The sequence below is a fragment of the Melanotaenia boesemani genome, chromosome 6 (genome assembly GCF_017639745.1).
Source record: "Melanotaenia boesemani isolate fMelBoe1 chromosome 6, fMelBoe1.pri, whole genome shotgun sequence".
Classification (NCBI taxonomy): Eukaryota; Metazoa; Chordata; class Actinopteri; order Atheriniformes; family Melanotaeniidae; genus Melanotaenia; species Melanotaenia boesemani.
In genome coordinates, this window is record NC_055687.1 from 12,780,766 (window position 1) to 12,787,467 (window position 6,702).

A 6,702-nucleotide genomic window follows, 5' to 3' on the forward strand; every position below is an offset into this window, starting at 1 on the left:
AACCATTTAAAACATAAAACACAAACAAAACAAAGGCCATACAAACTACTATTTCAAACCCAGCTAAACAGAAAACATTTTTCTGTCATTTTCAACATATCTAACATAAGGAAAAAAACACCAGTTTCTAAGTAAATTTATACCAACATTCATTGAGGCCTCAGTTTACAGTACAGTTATTTACTTACAAAAGCTTCTGCTGCAACATTTCATTTTTTTCTGTTTAGCTAACACCCATCTCCATCCATTTCATCTTCACCTCACAGCTCCTCTGCGTTCAGATGAAACAAAAACTTCAATTTTCCTTTGAAGATGCATCTCAGAAGAAAAACATTTCTGACTTCAGAGCAGAAAAATGCCTAAACATAAATAGCAGTTGATAAAGATACAGGGTGGCTTTGCTTTTTCCTCTCTGGTAACAACAGCCGTGATGTGACACATTCAGTCTCCTTATCCTCTATCCAACACATATCTGCCTCCACCTTTGGTTCGAATAAAAGATTTTCCTTCAAAATCTCTTAGATGTATTCTGGGACCAAAACATTTAAAAACAAACTGCTCACCTGAAACGTCATCAGCTGACAGTTCTAAAATGGAAAAATACTTCACTATTGAATTAATCTGATCTCTGCAGCTGTTTTAATTTTCTCAGCACGAAACTTCTCAGTTTTTGTAACAAAGACTTAAATTAAGACTTAAGTTTAAATTTCCTTCTTCTGTTCTTTACATCTGTTTTAGGTCATGTCAGCTCATTTTCATGGTTTAATAAACATTTATTTTCTTGGCGGTTTTCTGGGAAAAGGGGAACAAAACAAGACAATATGGAAGGATCAGTTCTTGCAGTGTTCTCTGTAAGTAATGGTAAACAAAACCTGACTAATCATGCTAATTATGTATTACTATTAAACTGTTAGTTTTGCGCTACAACAAAATATATATATTTATATATTTTATATATATACTTAACTACCAATATCAGTGAAAGAAAATCAATACTGTGGGGAACATTTTTATTTGCTTTCTCTGAAAGAAAGAGACTAAAAGAGACAAACTCCAAAGGGCAGATAAACAAACCACTACAAACCCCAACAGAAAACTTACAACATACATCGTCAGCCCAAGTGCTGGGCCAGATCGGTGGCCTGGGGGACATTGGCCACCCTGAAATTCTGACTGGACCCGCTGGTGCCACCCCAAGAATAGGCAACCATATTTTACCAAATAATTACCGCAAAAACCTCAAAAGCCTGAGTGTAAGTGAATGCAGCATGTAATGTAAATATATGTTGATCTACGTTAACACCACCTAGTTCTCGATCGCAATGCAGCTTTCATACAGCATCAACCTTCCACCTGATTACGCAGGTCATAATAATAGTCTGTCTGAACTCTTTACATTTTATGAAGAGGGTGAAAGTGTCATAAAACTACCAGATACGGTGACTAGGTAATGGACAATAATGCTGCAGAAACTTGCGATTGAGATTAAAGTGAATTTCTCCTTTCATCAATTAAGTGTAAGTGTTTGTGCAGCAGTGATTAAAGCCATAAAGCTGCAGGATAATTATACTTAATTGATGAAAGGAGAAAAGTAAAACAGTGACTATTTGTTTTTGCCAATTTTGCTTTACCTTTTATATTAAACGGGCACTTTAATTGTGATAATCAGTTTTTAACTTAAATCTGGACTCTTTATTTTTTAAAAAAAGTCTCATTTACATGTGCCGTACTTTCACCCAGTCTGTGCCCCTGCCTTCCTTCCACATAAAACATTTTCTAGATCTGCCCCTTTATCAGCCAACAACAAAACCACTGACATCAGGTAAATAATCATTTTGTTAACAGTGCTCCACTGAGAACATTTGTCTTTGTTATTCAGGCAGATTTTACCACTTGAACATTTACAAAGAGCTTCAGGGTGTCAGCTCAGCTTCCAAAAAACCCACCAGATCTCAGTCTGACAGAGCTTCTGATTCATGGAGGCCCCACTCAAGGACTCACAGAACCCGAAAGACATGCTTCCAATATTTTGGTTCATAAGAGACTTCAGGTGTCCCTGAGATCCTGTGACCATGGCCTGACTGATCAGACATTTTTACAGGACAACAGAGAAATTCAGCCATGCCATCATTTATTATTCATACAGTATTTACCTACAGGTTCCAACTACATTATTATTAGCAAGGCTGTAAACTGGATTGTAGTTACCCAGTTCCAAAGAGACAGGCTTTGTTAAGTATTTCTAATAGTAATCAGATGCATCAACCCTCCAACACTGTAGTGTGCAGCTTTAGTCTGGACTTGTCAGAACACCCTGAGCTGTGCAGCGCTGCCAACATATGAAAGTCTGCCAGGCTGCCCTCATCTGCTGCCCCGACACCTTGTTAGTGCCCAGAAGGGAATGCAACTGCATAATCAGCTGCTACTACTGCTAAAAATAACACATTCAGCTTAGGGGTCGGGGCAGGAGGGCCGGAAATCGACAGGTAGCGAGCACACACACATCCATACTGCAGATTTAGTTTGTGGGGAACTTTCTGCTGGAGGTTTTTTTCATGAAGGTCACACCAGGTTTATAAAAACAAGGCAGATAATTTACACTGTACTAGCTTCAGCTTGCAGGTTTTTTCATAGTAGATCAATACTTTATTCAGAGAAATGTTAGGAGAAAAAAAATGTTGAGAGATGGAGGAAAGTTATATCCTCACAAACATCCACCTCTTTAAAATATGAACGCATCCAACAAAATTACACAGCTGTCTACCTAATAATTTTATTATCATCAATGCTGATGTCCTCAGTAGCTGAAAATTACAAGTTTGTGGGGCAATAACAAACAAAAGGTACAGTGTGGTCGCACAAGAAGCCACTGACATGATCTAATGGATAACTGTAGATGAATCATGTAAGCTAACAGTCATTTCCAGTTTTCACTCCATTTGAAGTATATTTGTGATCCCTTAAAGATATAAAAAATAAATGATTATGCAGTTCCATTCCCTTCATGACACTAAACAACTGGGACACAACTTAGAACTGGTAAGGTACGAACAAACTGCAGGTTTTTCTGCTACATTTTTTGCACAACAAATGAAATGTGATCATTGTACTGGGTTTACAGTCACAGTGCCTCATCACAAGCAATCTCAAAACCTCTCACACTAAAACAGGGGAAGAAAAAAGACAATGTGGATGGTTTTACACTACTGTAGGGTAAAATGGTAAATTAAATGTGGGGGGTCAGGGACAGACTTTTCAAGAGGACATATTATGCTAGTATTGCTTCTACTTTTTTGTTTAGGCTGAAAGTGCTTTTTAAACAAACTATATTTTATTTTTACATCTTAATCACCATAACAGTAAAGCATAGACACCTACAACAGAAGTGTTTATGCAGGAGGTTCAAAATATAGCACAATTAAACTGGTTGAGGTACAATGCTGTAAAACAAATCTCTGCAAAAATAAAATAAAAAGTTAGAACTATGGTCATTTATAGCATACTAAATATGAAAAAAATGCAACGCAGCTGTACAGCTATCCTGTTTTAATAATTATGTTAAAAATATGGAGAGGTGCGTGTTTAGTCTTGGTTTTTGAATCCAGCAGCATCTGCAGTTCTTAAACTTGCCTTTGTGATTTTGACAGCACCCTAATTATGTGTGTTTTGATTCCAAGGACACAAATGCTCCGACATTGATGTTGTCTGTTTCACAAAAACTGTTTAGAAGATAGTTTATCCACTCGTAGACATGTTGTATTTAACTTGATGGGACTGGAAAAAATATGTCAGTCATGCTCATTTGTGTTATTGTTGGTTTACAATACAGCACAATTATTTTGGTCTGCATTAGTTAAAAGCCAATATATTTAGTTTTTTCTCCCAGTTTTACCAACTGTTTCACTGGAAGCAACTGTTATCTTTCTGAATAGATGCACAATCACATGCTAATGCTGAAGAGTCTCATGTCTGAAACTGTAAAAATTCATTCACCACTGCAGCAAGGCCACCAAAACACTACATTTTTCAAATGTGAGTCTACTCCAGGGATAAAACCTAATAACTAAACTGCAGTAAGTCAAACACAGGTTCCCTAAAACAACTTTTTGATACTACAAAAAACAGACAGCTCTTCTCCATCACTGGCACTGATTTATTCACCTTCAAGTGTTTCCTCTTCATCTTGGGTCCCTCAGTTGCCTCTTTTCCCCTCTTACATTATTTTAAAGTCAGATATATTCACACCTGGAAGTTGGTTCCACTGGAACAGCTGCATTCCAGTCATCACTAAATATTTTACAATGATAGATTTCAGGTCTTCAAGACATGTTTTGATTTGAAACAAACATCACTAGAAGGTCCTTGCTCTCCGGTGCATCCTTGCCACTACAGTAGTCCAGATTCCTGCAGGAAGTGTGAGAACTGTCTTGGCCATGGTGGCTGTAGCATACTGGGTTTTGCACAACAGCAATTCATTAATCTTGACCCTATTCTATTTTACGGGCTTTTACTGGGTGTTGTCCTCTGAAAAGAACAATAAAAACCAAAAACACACCAAGAAACATTGTTCATCAGAATTTTTTTCATGAACAAGCAGGTCAAACAAGTTTGTGACTCTTAACAGTTTTTTTTAAAGCATAACTGCAAATGCTTATTCAAAGACGCTAACTAAAGTGTACCTTTACAAAGAAGCAAAAATGAAGTCAAAATGGCAGGATGTGAGAAATTATACCAACACACAGAAGGAGTAACAAAGCGAACAGCTGCTTTATTTTGACTGTGTAGTTTATCTTAATTATTGTTCAACTTTTTCACTCAAGTGATTTGCTGTTGTAAAGGTCTGTGTATAATGATGATAACGACAAATAACCAGCAGCACTCAGAGCGCAGACCTCCAACGATTGTGGGCATTATTTTTGATTTAGAAGCTGTAATGGCAAAATTATCCCTATCTCCCCACAGTAAAAAAAAAAAAAAACCTCTAGATCACCTCCAAAATCTAATCACTTGTTCCTTATTTTGTTTCTGAGATTTCCTGAAAAGTTAATCAAAATCTGTTTGTTAGTAACATAACCTTTTACAGACGGACGAACAAGCACTGACAAATACACGACCCTCGCCTTGGCAGAGTTAATAATAATTGTATTCTTTATTAATCCCAATTGGGATTTTTTCTCTACTTTTAACCCATCACAGCTGCACTAAGAGCAGTGAGCTGCCAAATAACAGCAATTACAGCTTATGACAAGGCAGAAAATGAGTGCATGTTTCTCCGCTCTATGGCTTTTTGTTTGCTTACTATAGAAATTATATTAATTTTATGATGTTGTCATCCTTTGATAAGACACTTCTGATCACATCAGCTACAAAGAATAGCATATTGTTGCTGTCACTAATATATATGCATGTGCACTGATGTGGATGTGTTCTTTATAGGCTTTAGAAGTCAACAACTGTGAAGCAAATAGGAAAAAAAAGTAATTTTTCTGATCTATAGCTATAACACCTTAATACATGATGATTGAACGCATGCTGACATATGCAGGGTGCTCTGACCAAGTTGGAGTGTTGAGTTTACAGTCACAGTAAAGTGGGGCTTTATATGCTGGTAAGCCTTACACAAGTCCTAAAATACAGTATGTCCAGCTGAAGACATGTTCGGTCCATTTAAACCATGTCAGAGAGGCAGCCAGTTGCTGTCTTTCAAAAACATGTTTTACTTACAAACTGTACAACTATAATAAACATATTTAGTTAATGATCTGAGCATTAAAAGCAGGTGAACTTCATCTATGTGGCTAAAACTTGCTCAAAATATTACTAAAGCATAAAACATACACCACATGCCTCACTGAGTTGTGTTGACACTGCATGTTATATTCCATCACTAAAGGATGCTGACGTCCAGCTCCTGCTAAAGATGAAATCTGTGCAGCTGGCCACTTTTTGGATTTGCTACAGGCCCACTAACATTATGTAGGCATTGAAAGATGCCATCTCACCACCATCAGCAGTTGTGACTCATCTCCTAAAATACCACAATGTTTGTATGTGATTTTCTTCAGATGCATAATGGTTTACTTCAAGCTGCCTTCCACCATATAATCTGCTTAATAATTAGATATTCAGAGACATTCTTCTCATACTTGGCGTACTTTTAGATTGTGTGTTTTTATGTTCAATACTCTATCAATTTAATTTTCCACTCTCTTCAGCCCACATTGTACAGAGTGTGGTGTAGGCTGTAGGCGATTAACAGATTAACAATCCAGTCATGTGGATTAAAGATGGAAAAGGTTTGTCAGATCGATACCATGTTAAAGTATACAATTCTGGACCATATAACCTGCAATGACACATCAAGAACATGAATGTCACTGTTGACCATGAATCAGAAAACAGTGTTTTGATGAAAATCAGCCCACACCCATATCTTGCTAATTGCCCATGAAGTAATTTTCATAATTGACTTTCAGTAATGGTTCACAGTACAGGCTAACATTAAAAAACCCAACAACAAACTAAAGAACTGTTCTGGGCCTTATGAACAACTATCATGTAAAAAAGTATTCACTTTAAATCATGCTTATATCAAACCAATTATTTAGTTCTGTTGGTAAATAAAGAACAATACTGTTCAAGCTGTTTATGCTCCACATTCAGTGTTGGATAGTAACGTGTTACAGTAACGCTGTTACTTTT